This window comes from Chlorocebus sabaeus, chromosome 7 (genome assembly GCF_047675955.1).
Source record: "Chlorocebus sabaeus isolate Y175 chromosome 7, mChlSab1.0.hap1, whole genome shotgun sequence".
Taxonomy (NCBI): Eukaryota; Metazoa; Chordata; class Mammalia; order Primates; family Cercopithecidae; genus Chlorocebus; species Chlorocebus sabaeus.
This window is the reverse complement of record NC_132910.1, coordinates 32,491,308-32,505,875: the sequence shown is the minus strand read 5'-3', so window position 1 is coordinate 32,505,875 and position 14,568 is coordinate 32,491,308. Positions and strand designations below refer to the sequence as shown.

Genomic DNA, 14,568 nt, shown 5'->3' with positions numbered 1-14,568 from the left:
ATGAAGGAAAAAATGTTAAGGGCAGCCAGAGAGAAAGGTCAGGTTACCAACAAAGGGAAGCCCATCAGACTAACAGTGTATCTCTCTACAGAAACCCTACAAGTCAGAAGAGAGTGGGGGCGAAAATTCAACATTCTTAAAGAAAAGAATTTTCAACCCAGAATTTCATATCCAGCCAAATTAAGCTTCAGAAGCTAAGGAGAAATAAAATCCTTTACAGAGAAGCAAATGCTGAAAGATTTTGTCACTACCAGGCCTGCCTTACAAGAGCTCCTGAAGGAAGCATTAAATATGGAAAGGACAAACAGGTACCAGCCACTGCAAAAGCATTCCAAATTGTAGAGAACATCGACACTCTGAAGAAACCACATCAACTATTGAGCAAAATAAGCAGCTATCATCATAATGACAGGATCAAATTCACACATTACATTTAACCTTAAATGTAAACATGCTAAATGACGCAGTTAAAAGACACAGACTGGCAATTAGGAGAGACTCAAGATGCATTGGTGTGCTGTTTTCAGGAGACCCATCTCACATGCAGAGACACACGTAGGCTCGAAATATAGGGGTGGAGGAATATTTACCAAGCAAATGGAAAGCAAAAGAATGCAGAGGTTGCAATCTTAGTCTCTGATAAAACAGACTTTAAACCAACAAAAGTCAAAAAAGACAAAGAAGGCTATTACATAATGGTAAAGGTATCAATGCAACCAGAAGAGCTAACTATCCTAAATATATATGCACTCAGTACAGGAGAGCCCAGATTCATAAAGCAAGTTCTTAGAGACCTACAAAGACTCCTACACATAGACTCCTACACAATAGTAGTGGGAGACTTTAACACTCCACCGTCAACATTAGACAGATCAACGAGGCAGAAAATTAACAAGGATATTCAGGATTTGATGTCAGCTCTGGACCAAGCGGACCTAATAGATATCTACAGAACTCTCCACTGCAAATCAACAGAATATACATTCTTCTCAGCACCACATCACACTTATTCCAAAATTGACCACATAATTGGAAATAAAACACTCCTCAGTAAATGCAAAAGAAGGGAAATCCTCACAGTCTCTCAGAGCACAGTGCAATCAAATTAGAACTCAGGATTAAGAAACTCACTCAAAACTGCACAACTGCACAACTACATGGAAACTGAACAATCTGCTCCTGAATGACTACCAGGTAAATAACAAAATTAAGGCAGCAATAAATAAGCTATTTGAAACCAATGAGAACAAAGACACAACGTACTAGAATTTCTGGGACACAGCTACAGCAGTGTTTAGAGGGGAATTTATAGCACTAAATGCCCACAGGAGAAAGTGGGAAAGATCTAAAATCGACACCCTAACATCACAATTAAAAGAACTAGAGAAGCAAGAGCAAACAAATTCAAAAGCTAACAGAAAACAAGAAATAATTAAGATTAGAGCAGAACTGAAGAAGGTAGAGGCATGAAAAACCTTCAAAAAATCAATGAATCTAGGAGCTGGTTTCTTGAAATGATTTACAAAATAGACCACTAGCCAGACTAATAAAGAAGAAAAGAGAGAAGAATCCAATAGACACAATAAAAAATGATAAAGGGGATATCACCACTGATCCCACAGAAATACAAACTACCATCAGAGAATACTGTAAATACCTCTATGCAAATAAACTAGAAAATCTAGCAGCGGATAAATTCCTGAACACATACACCCTCCCAAGACTAAACCAGGAAGAAGTTGAATCCCTGAATAGATGAATAACAAGTTCAGAAACTGAGGCAGTAATTAATAGCCTACCAACCAAAAAAAGCCCAAGACCAGATGGATTCACAGCCGAATTATAACAGAGGTACAAATACGAGCTGGTACCACTCCTTCTGAAACTATTCCAAACAATAGAAAAAGAGGAACTCCTCCCTAATTCATTTTATGAGGCCAGCATCATCCTGATACCAAAATCTGGCAGAGACACAACAAAAAAGGAAAATTTCAGGCTATATCCCTGGTGAACATCGTTGTGAAAATCTTCAATAAGGTGCTGGCAAACCAAATCCAGCAGCACATAAAAAACCTTATCCACCATGATCAAGTCAGCTTCATCACTGGGATGCAAGGCTGGTTTGACATATGCAAAACAAAAAATGTAATTCATTAGATAAAGAGAACCAATGACAAAAACCACATGATTATCTCAATAGATGCAGAAGAGGCCTTCGATAAAATTCAACACCCCTGTATGCTAAAAACTCTCAGTAAACTAGGCATTGATGGAACATATCTCAAAATAATAACAGCTATTTATAACTGACCCACAGCCTATATCCTACTGAATGGACAAAAGCTGGAAGCATTCCCTTTGAAAACTGGCAGAAGACAAGGATGCCCTCACTCACCACTCCTATTCAACATAGTATTGGAAGTTCTGGCCAGGGCAATCAGGGAAGAAAAAGAAATAAAGCGTATTCAAATAGGAAGAGAGGAAGTCAAATTGTCTTTGTTTGCAGATGACATGATTATATATTTAGAAAACCCCATCATCTCAGCCCTAAATCTCCTAAAGCTGATAAGCAACTTCAGCAAAGTCTCAGGATACAAAATCTATGTGTCAAAATTACAAGCATTCTTATACACCAATAACACACAGAGAGCCGAATCATGAGTGAACTCCTTTTCACAACTGCTGCAAAGAAAATAAAATACCTAGGAATACAACTTACAAGGGATGTGAAGGACCTTTTCAGGGAGAACTACAAACCACTGCTTGAGGAAATAAGAGAGAACACAAATAGAAAAATATTCCATGCTCATGGATAAGAAGAATCATTTATAGATTCAATGCTATCCCCATCAAGCTACCACTGACTTTCTTCACAGAATTAGAAAAAAAAAACTACTTTAAATTTCATATGGAACCAAAAAAGAGCCTGTATAGCCAAGACAATTCTAAGCAAAAAGAACAAAGCTGGAGGTATCATAATACCTGACTTCAAACTATACTACAAGACTACAGTAACCAAAACAGCATGGTACTGGTCCCAAAACAGATATGTAGACCAATGGAACAAAACAGAGGCCTCAGAAATAACCCTATACCTCTACCACCGTCTGATCTTTGACAAATGTGACACAAACAAGCAATGGGGAAAAGATTTCCTATTTAATAAATGGTGTTGAGAAAACTGCCTAGTCATATGCAGAAAACTTAAACTGGACCCCTTCCTTACACCTTATACAAAAATCAACTCAAGATGGATCAAAGACTTAAACATAAGACCTAGGACCATAAAAATCCTGGAAGAAAACCTGGGCAATACCATTCGGGACATAGGCATGGACAAAGACTTCACGTCTAAAACACCAAAAGCAATGGCAACAAAAGCCAAAATTGACAAATAAGATCTAATTAAACTAAAGAGCTTCTGTACAACAAAAGAAACTATCATCAGAGTGAACAGGCAATGTACAGAATGGGAGAAAATTTTTGCAATCTATCCATCTGACAAAGGGCTAATATCCAGAATCTACAAAGTACTTAAACAAATTTACAAGAAAAAAAACAAACATCCCCATCAAAAAGTGGGCAAAGAATATGAACAGACACTTCTCAAAAGAAGACATTTATGCAGCCAACAGACATGAAAAAATGCTCATCATCACTGGTCATTAGAGAAATGCAAATCAAAACCACAATGAGATATCGTCTCACGCCAGTTAGAAGGGCAATCATTAAGAAGTCTGGAAACAACAGATGTTGGAGAAGATGTGTAGAAATAGAAATGCTTTTACACTGTTGATGGGAGTGTAAATTAGTTCAACCATTGTGGAAGACAGTATGCTGATTCCTCAAGGATCTAGAACCAGAAATACCATTTGACTGAGCAATTCCATTACTCGGTATATACCCAAATGTTTATAAATCGTTCTACTATAAAGATACATGCACATGTATGTTTATTTCAGCACTATTCACAATAGTAAGACTTGGAACCAACTCGAATGCCCATCAATTATAGACTAGATAAAGGAAATGTGACACATATACACCATGGAATACTATGCATAAAAATGGATGAGTTCATGTATTTTGCAGGGACATGGATGAAGCTGGAAACCATCCTCAGAAAATTAACACAGGAATAAAAAACCAGACACTGCATGTTCTCCCTCATAAGTGCAAGATGAATGATGGAGAACACATGGACACAGGGAGGGGAACATCACACACCAGGGCCTGTTGGGGGTTGGGGGGTCTAGGGAAGGAATAGCATTAGGAGAAATACCTCATGTAGATGATGGGTTGATGGGTGCAGCAAACCACCATGGCATGTGTAAATGTATGTAACAAACCTGCACGTTCTGCACGTGTATCCCAGAACTTAAAGTATATATATTTAAAAAGACAGTTCACAAAAGAAAATATAGAAATGGTCAGTAAGTCATGTCAGTAGTCATCAAGGAAATGCAAATTAAAACCACAGAGTTGCCATTTCATACCTACTTAAAAAGATTTATAATACCAAGTGTTGGTGAGGCTGTTCCCCTACATTTCTATTAGGAAAAGAAAATTGTAAACCATTTCAAAGAGTAGCTAGGCAGTTTTTCATAGAGTCAAACGTATACCTATTCTGTGACATGAAATTCCACTTTTTTGGTATTTATCTAGGTAAATTGAAATGTCTTCAAATATCTTGGCCACAAACTTTATAACAACTTTATTCCTAATAGCCCCCAAATTGGAAAAAGCCAAAATACCCATCATCAACTGAATGTATAAACATGTAGTAGTGTACTCAGCAATAGAATGGTGCTCACCAATAAAGAGGAACATGAATGCAGTTTTTAAACTGACAATCAAAGGAAGCCACACACAGAAGAGTACCTTCTACATGATTCCATGCATCAAAGTTCTAGAACAGGTGGCAGACAAAAATACAATGGTTATCTATGGGAAAAACATTTGACTGGAAAGGAGCTTGAGGGAATTTTTTGAAATAACGGGAATGCCTATATCTTGACAGTACAGTGGTTGCAGCTACATCAGTATAATATGCATTAAAATTCAATGAACTGTACACTAAAAATCTATAGATTTTATTGCTTATAAATCAATTTTAAAAACTGTATCATAAAGAGTTGGAGAAATGAAAAGAGTTGGAGAATAGAGTGGAGTCCTAGACAAAAATCATGGAGAGAATGAGGGAAAAGCAGTATTTAAGAAATAGTAACTAAAAAATTTCTAGAAATTAAAAATGACACCATTCATCAAGTAAAGGGACCCCAACAATTCTAAACTGGGATAAACAAATTCCTATTTTACCTAACAAACCACTCCAAAATATAATAGCTTAAAACAACAATAATCATTTATGATCTCAGGTTTCTGTGGGTCAGGAATTTGGAAGTGATTTTGCTTGAGGTCTCTCAGGAAGTTATAGTCAGATGGTTTCGGGGGCTGCAGTCACCTGGAGGCTCAGAGACCCATTAGATTAGAGGAACCGAATGCAAGGTGACTCCCTCATGTGCTGCAAGCTGATGCTGGCTGTTAGTTGGGTGCCTTAATTCTTCTCCAGGTGGGCCTCTTCCTGGGACCAATTGAATAACTCATGGCAGCTGGCTTCCCTCAGGGTGAGTCATCCAAGAGACAATGAAAAAGCTACAAAGCTTTTGGAAGACCTGCTCTTGAAAGTCACACACTAGCACTTCCAGTGTGTTCTGTTGGCTAAACAGGGTCTGCTCTTATTCACTGTGGGATGAGACGCTTCAGAATAGCAAAAGGATATCACAGATGTTTGCTATTGTAGTAGTGAAAGTACAAAACAAAAACAAACATAAAGTCTTAAGAGCTATCCCAAGGAGAAAAGATAGTTTATATGTAAAGGAATAAAAATTAAACTTACCGTTGACATCTCAACAGCAACAATAGAAGCTAGAATGCAGAATTTAAAGTTCTGAAAAAAAGTAAATGAAAGACTTGAGTTACATGTCCAGGAAAACTGTCTTTCAGAAAGGATGAAATAAAGACATTTTCAGACAAAGATAAAGGGTGTTTATTTCTACATACAAAGGATATGCTTAAGAGAGAAGAAAAATGATCCCTGATGAAGGATCTGATATGCTATAAGGAGTGGTGACCATAAAGAAACGGTAAACATGTTACCTTGTTAAAAAGTTATGGCATAAAGTAATAATTATTCCAATAGATAGTATTAAAATTTTAAAAATGTGAAATAACTGAACAACAGTAGCATGCAAACTGAGAGTGGGTATAATTGGAATTAAAATAGAAGGATAAAATTCTTTTTTTGAGAAAATGTTATTTTAAAAGAGGGCTGCAAAAGAGAAACAGAAAATCCAAAAATAATCAAAGAGAAAGCATAAACTAAGGAAATAGAAAAGAAATCCAGTATATGTAAATGGACTTAATTCTCCAGGTGAAAAACTATTGTCAAATACATTTAAAAACTAAAAACTGGCCAGGCACGATGGCTCACGCCTGTAATCCCAGCAATTTGGGAGGTCGAGGCGGGCGGATCACGAGGTCAGGAGATCGAGACCATCCTGGCTAACACAGTGAAACCCCATCTCCACTAGAAATACAAAAAACTAGCCAGGTGTGGCGGCGGGCGCCTGTAGTCCCAGCTCCTCGGGAGGCTGAGGCAGGAGAATGACTTGAACCCGGGAGGCGGAGCTTGCAGTGGGCCGAGATCTCCCCACTGCACTCCAGCCTGGGAGACAGAGCAAGACTCTGTCTAAAAAAAAAAAATTAAAAAAATTTAAAAAAATTTAAAAAATCACCTATGTGATGTTTACAAGAGATATGCTTAAAATATGAGGATGCACAAAGCTTGGAATTAAAAGGGTGGAATTCCTAGAGATAAATGGGGTTACCACATGATCATGAAAGGCCGATTTCACCAAAGTGATATAAAAATCCTAATATTCTATTTACATAATAAAATGCTTCAAAAATAAAAATAAAAGGAATTTGGCAGATAAGGACACATGAGCAATTGCAGAAATTTTAATATATGTTCCTCAGAAATTGGTAGAACATTTAGATCCAAAATCACTAAAGCTTTAGAAGATGTATAAAACACAAATAATACACTTCATCTAATGGACTTGTAGAATATTGTTCCCAATAGGTGGAGAATACACATGAACAAAATTTGATCATATACTGGGACATTAAGCAAGTTTCATGAAGTAGCAAAAATGGGAATTGATTGGGCTGGCAGCCTAGCCAGAGCTGTTTTTGCTGAGGCTCCTGAGCAGACTGCAGTGGGATGGAGTCTGGAAAGGGTGGCCTAGGGTGGGGTGTGCCCTGTGGCAGTACAACAGGACTTCCATCTGGGTGATGGACACTGTGAGCAGTCCAGTTTTAAATACAGTGTCTTATAAGAATGACTTTGGTCTCATTCTACAAATTCTGATAAGTGGCATTTTCATCCTCCTCCATCAATTCTTGGCAATATCTATGAGGGGTCAGATACCTAAGGGAGGCAAGTAAGGGAAAGTTTGCTTGTCTGTGTGTTTTTTCAGCAGAGGAAAACCAGGGAAAGCCCAGAATAAAAGGCCTAAATAAGAGGAGAAAAGTGTGGGTTTGGAAGTGTGTCTTTGGAGTCTGTAGTGGTGTGTCCTTTCTTAATAATTATAGATGATGAGTTTGTGGTGAGGGGTTAAGACCTCATTCTACTCTTATTCCTTAGTCATGATTGAGATTGTCAGCCTGATTTTTTTCCAAAATGAATCTCACCTGGGTTCAAGCTGTTTTTAATCAGAAATCACACTGAGTGGAGATTAAATAACTAAAGGACCATTATTATATCTTACCTGCCCATCAGAGAATTTCCTATATCTTACTCCACTTTTCAGGCCAAGAAGAGCTGATGAAGGTTAAGAACCTTTCTTCTGGTTGTAGTGAATGAATCCACAACAATGTTAAGATTAGGACAATACTTAAAGGATTTAAAAGAAAGCCCACTTTATTCTCAACCTATGCAGCATTTATATAATAGCTAGCCTTTTTTTGCGATTCTTCAGGAGAAAACTTGGTTTTACTCTAACAAGTAATAATCCAATAAATCTCAGCTGCTGCTCATCAATAAATGTCCTAGATGAATGTATTGTTAACTCATGTGAGTAATGCATCTCGGCTAAAATTCAGAGCCTGCCCACATGCTTTTGCACAGGATGTGTTAACAGAGCAACTTAATCTTACTTATATTGAGTATAAGAAAATACAATACAAGACATATTAAATGTTGATATTATTGCCTGACTATCATCTATCTGCCTCTTTATACTGATAGCCCTATAATGGCAAACTATGCTAGGGTGTTTACTGCTGAACTTAGCATGTTACTTAGCATATAAGAATGAATGAAACGAAAAGTTATTTGAAAAGATCAATAAAATCAATAAGTCTCTATCCAGATTAAGAAAAAAAGCATGAAAGAGTCAAGATATAAATTACTAATATCAGAAATGAAAAAGGGCACATGGATTCCACAGATTTCATGGGTATGGATTCTACATATTCCATGGATATTAAAATGATAATAAAAGGATGCTATGAACAACTCTGTCTACAAATTTGATAACCTAGATGAAATGGACTAATTCCTTGAAAGACACAATCTGTCAAAAGTCACACAAGAGGAACAGGCAATCTGAATAGGCCTTTATCTATTGAAGAAGTTGAATCAATAATTAATAACCTTCTAGAACAAAAAGAACCAGGCTTAGATGGGTTTACTGGTGAATTCCAGCAAACATTCATCTAAGAAATTATACTGATTCTCTACCATGTCTTTCAGAAGATAAAGCAGAAGGAATACTCCATAACTGATTTTATGAGGCCATTATTACCCTAATACCAGAAGCAGACATAGACATTCCAGGAAAAAAAAACAAAACAACAAAACTACACACCAATATCTCCCACGAACATAGATGCAGAAGCTCCCAGCAAAATATTGACAAATAGAATCCAACAATGTATACAAAGGGTTATATACCACAACCAAGTAAAATCTATTCCAGGTATTCAAGACTGGTTCAATATTTGAAAGTCAATGAATGTAATCCATTACACCCGCAGACTGAAAAGAAAAGCATTATATTATCATATCCATAAATGCAGAAAAGCCATTTGACAAAGTCGAATACTCATCCATGATAAAAACTCTTGGTAAACTAGGAACAGAGGAGAACTTTCTCAACATGATAAAGAATACCTACAAAAAGTCTACAGCTCATGTCATACCTAATGGTGAGAAACCAGAAACGTTTCCACTAAGATCAGGGACAAGGCAAGGATGTCTTCTCTTACCACTCTTTTTCAGTATCACACTGGAAGTCCTAGTTAATGCAGCAAGACAAGGAAATACAGGGTATATGGATTTGGAAGAAATAAATAAAAGTCTTTGCTCACAGATGATATGATTATCTATGTAGAAAATCTTAAAGAATCAACAACAACAACAAATCTCATGGAACTAAAAAGCACTTACAGCAAAGTTGCAGGATACAAGGCTAACATGCAAAAATCAATCACTTTCCTATATACTGGCAATGAACAACTAGAATTTGCAGTTAAAAACACTAGGCCATTTACATTAGTATGCACAAAATGAAATAGGTTTAAATATAACAAAATATATGTAAGATCTATGAGGAAAACTACAAAATTTTGATGAAAGATATGAAAAAAAACTAAAATAAATGGAGAGTATTCCATGTTCATGAATTGAAAGACTCAGTATTGCTAAAATAAAATCTTCAGCCAAATTAAATGTAAAGGAATTTAATTGATCAATGGGTGATTCATGAATTGGGTGGCCCCAGAATCACAGCAGATTCAGGGAGACTCCAGGGGTGCCTCATGGTCAGAACAAATGTACAGACAAAAAAAGGGAAGTGACATACAGAAATCGGAAGGTACAGAAACAGCTGGATTGGTTACAGGTTGGTATTTTCCTTATTTGAACACAGTTTGAACATTCAGCAGTGTATGAGTAGTTGAAGTATGGCTTCTGGGATTGGCTAAGACTCAGCTATGGTTACAGGGGCATGCTCCTAAGTTAGGTTTTCAATCTTGTCTACCTACTAGGTTAGGTTGCAGTTTGTCCACAAGGACTCAAATATAGAAATATGGAGTCCTTCTCAGGCCACATTTAGTTCCCTTTGACAATATCCTTAAGATGTCAGTTCTTCCCAATTTGATCTATAAATTCAATTCAATTTCAATCAAAATCTCATCAGGTTATTTTGTGTACAGTAAGAAACTCATTCTAAAGTTTATAGGTGGAGGCAAGAGACCCAGAATAGCCAATGTAACATTGAAGGAAAACAGAGTTGGAGGACTGACACTTCCCAATGTCAAGACATACTATAAAGCTACCGTACTGAAGACAGTGTGGAATTGACAAAAGGAAAGACAAATAGATCCATGGAACAAAATACAGAACTCAAAAGTAGATCCATGTAAACATAGTCAATTGATGTTTGACAAATAAGCAAAGCAATACATAGAGCAAAGATAGTCTTTTCAGCAAATACTGCTGGAACAATGAGACATCCAGATGCTAAAAAGTAAATCTAGATACAGACCATGTACCCTTCATGAAAATTAACTCAAAATGGATCAAAGACCTAACTATATAATGCAAAACAATAAAACTCCTAGAAGATAGCATAGGAAGAAGACTTTGAATATGGCAATGACTTTTTAGATACAACACCAAAGGCATGATCCACGAGAGAAATAATTGATAAACTGGACTTCATTAAAATTAAAAGCTTCTTGGCTGCGCCCAGTGGCACATACCTGTAATCTTAGCACTTTGAGAAGCCAAGGTGGATGGATCACTGGAGCTCAGGAGTTTGAGAGCAGCCTGAGCAACATGGTGAAACCCCATGTCTACAAAAAACACAAAAAATTAGCTGGGTGTGGTGGCTCATACCAGCTACTTGGGAGGCTAAGGTAGGAGGATTGCCTGAGACCAGGAGGTTGTGGCTGCATTGAGCAGAGATCATGCCGCCGCACTCCAGCCTGGGTGAAAGAGTGAGACCCTGTCTCAAAACAAACAAACAAACAAACAAACAAACCGAACAAAAACTTCTGCTCTGTGAAAGACTGTTAAGAGAATTGGAAGACAAGCTACTGACTGGGAGAAAATATTTGCAAAAAGCATACTTGATAAAGGATTGTTATAAAAATTTATAAAATGCTTTAAACCATAAGAAAACAAACAACTTGATTAAATAATCGGCAAAAGACCTGAAGAGACACCTCACCACAGAAGATGTACACATCTCAAATAAGCATATGAAAGGTGTTCAAAATCATAAGTCTTTAGGGGATTGCAAATCAAAGGAATGAGATACCACTACACACCTATTAAAGTGGTTAAATTCTAGAACACTGGCAACACCAAACGCTGATAGGAATGCAAATGGTACAGCCACTTTAACAGGCAGTTTGGAGGTTTCTTGCGTAAGTACTCATACCTTTACCATATGATCCAACAATCATGTTTTTTGATATTCATGGAAAGTAGTTGAAAACTTCTGTTTACACAAAAAAACTATACACAGAAGTTTATATAGCAGCTTTAATCGTAACTGCCAAAACTTGGAAGCAGCCACAGTATCCTTCAGAAGGTGAATGGGTAAACAGTGCTAAATCCAGACAACGGAGCATTTTTCAGTGCTAAAAGGAAATGACTTATCAAGTCATGAAAAGACATGGAAAAACAAAATATATATTATTAAGTGGAAGAAGCCAATCTAAAAAGGTTACATACTTCATTATTCCAACTAAATGACATTTTGTAAAAGGCAAAAATATTGGAGACAGCAAAAAGATTAGTGGTTGGTGGGGTTTGGGGCAGGGGAGAATAAATGAATAGGCAGGACACAGGATTTTTAGGAGAGTGAAAATACTCTGCATGGTACAGTAACAGTGGATACCTGCCATTATACATTTGTCCAAATCCATAAAATATGCAACACCAAGAGTGAATCTTTATGTGACTTTGGGTGTTCATGATGTATCAATATAAATCCATCAGTTGTATCAAGTGTTTCACTCTGGTGAGGGGTGTTGATAATGGGGAAAGCTAATTATATATGGGAGCAGGAATTATACAGGAAATCTCTGTGTCGTTCCTTTCCATTTCACTGATTGCTCTAAAAAAGTGAAGTCTTAAAAATTTTACTAAATCACCACTTTACTAGATTAAATGAGAAAAACATTATATAACTACCTTAATAGATGCTGAGAAAATTTTTACATATTTCTACATCCAGTTATGATAAAATATCTTAGCAAACTGTGAAGAAAAATAATTGTATTAACCTAATGAAACCTTACAAAATTTAGGGCAAACATTGTACATAATTATGAAACATTAGAAGTATACCACTGACTTTTGAGTCGGTGGTATAAGCACTTCTATTTGGTATTTTATAGGAGGTCCCAATGCAGCAAACTATGAATAAAATTAAAAGATGGATTGAAAAGTGAACAATAAAACCTTCCAGGTGATACAATTAAATCTATGGAAATCCAAAATGTAACAAGAGGCCAGGCACAGTGCCTGTAATCCCAGCACTTTGGGACACCTGAGGAGGGAGGATTGCTTAAGTTCAGGAGTTCAAGACCAGCCTGGACAACATGGTGAAACCCCATCTCTACAAAAAATATAAAAATCAGCTGGGTGTGGTTGTGCACTCCCGTAGCTTCGCTTACTCGGGAGGCTGAGGTGCAAGGATTGCTTGAGCCCAGGAGGTTGAGGCTGCAGTGAGCCACGATCATGCCACTGCACTCCAGCCTGGGTGACTGAGTGAGACCCTGTCTCAAAATAAATAAATAAATAAATAAATAAATAAATAAATAAATAATAACATGGTAAATAGATAGCCTACAGGATGGGAGAAAATTTTTGCAAACTAGGCATCTGACAAAAGTCTAACATCCAGAATCTATAAGAAACTTAAACAAATTGACAAGAAAAAGACATCCCATTTAAAAGTTGGCAAGGGACATGAACAAATGCTTCTCAAAAGAAGACATACATGTGGCAAACAAGCATATGAAAAAATGCTGAACATCACTAATCATGGGAGAAGTGCAAATAAAAACCACAATGGGATACTATCTCAAACCAGTCGTAATGGCTAACATTACAAAATCAAAAAATAGCAGATACTGGCAAGGTTTCAGAGAAAAGGGAACACTTACACTGCTGAGGGGATTGTAAATTAGTTCAGCTATTGTGGAAAGCAGTGTGGCGATTTCTCAAAGAACTTAAAATCACCATGCAACCCAACAGTCTCATTATTGGATATATACCCAAAGGTATATAAATCATTCTACTGTAAAGACCCATGCACACATATGTTCATTACAGCACTATTCGCAGTAGTAAAAACATGGAATCAACCTAAATCCCCATCAACAGTAAAGAAAATGTTGTACATATATAACATGGAATACTACACAACTATAGAAAATAATGAAATCATGTACTTTGCAGTAACATGGTTGGAACTGGAGGTCATTATTCTAAGAGAACTAACACAGGAACAGAAAACCAAATACTGCATGTTCTCTCTTAGAAGTAGGAGCTAAACATTGAGTACATATGGACACAAAGAAGGGAATAATAGACACCAGGACCTACTTGAGGGTGGAGGATAACAGGAGGGAGAGGATAAAAAAACTACCTATCAGGACTATGCTTATTACCTGGATGATGAGATAATCTGTACACCAAACCTTGTGACATACAATTTACTTCTATAACAAACCTGCACATGTACCCATGGACCTAAAATAAAAGTTAAAAAAAAGAATCAGGTAGAGAGTTTAGTATAGTTGTGGGTGTAAGGTTAATAATACAACAACTTAGTGTATTTTTAAATGCCAGAAACATAGTTGATACGTAGGCATAAAAATACCATTTACAAAAAGCATGGAAATATGTATCTAGAGCTAACTCTAACAAAAGTGTGTAAGAGCTTTATTGAGAAACATAAAAATTTATGGAAAGATGTTTAAAAGACCTAAATTAATAGGTAATGTGGATTTTTCTCTCTTCTGGGTACAGAGCTAGACAGCATATCTCAGACTTCTTTCTGGTTAGTTGTGACCCTGTGGCATAGTTCTAAATAGTGAAATGTGAGCAAAAGTGATGTTTACCACTATCAGACCTGAAGTGTAAAAATTGTTTACAGCTGATCTTTATGCACTCTTTCTGGCTTGTTAATGAACATAGCCGATTGGAAGTTGACAGAGCCCTTTGGAAGAAACCTGCATTTCTGAATCACTCCTCAGCTACAGATTAAATACACTTCCAATGGAAATTGCAGCAGAACTTTTTGTGAAGCTTGGCAAACTGATTCTAAAACTTATGTAGAGTAACCAAGGGCCAAAAATAGCCAAGATATTTCTGAAGATAAACAAGGAGAACAGTGTGGAAATAAATTGCTCCCTCAGATATGAGAACTGGTTATAAGGCTATAGCTCAAACTATTAGTGGAGGAGAGGCAAGTTAAG

The 14,568-nt window shown here is 36.7% G+C and overlaps 1 protein-coding gene across 4 annotated transcripts in view; it reads left to right on the top strand.

Moving 5' to 3' along the window:
- The window catches only part of PRKG2 (protein kinase cGMP-dependent 2), a 117,078-nt gene that overhangs the window by 76,817 nt on the left and 25,693 nt on the right, over positions 1–14,568 (top strand). The window lies entirely within an intron of this gene.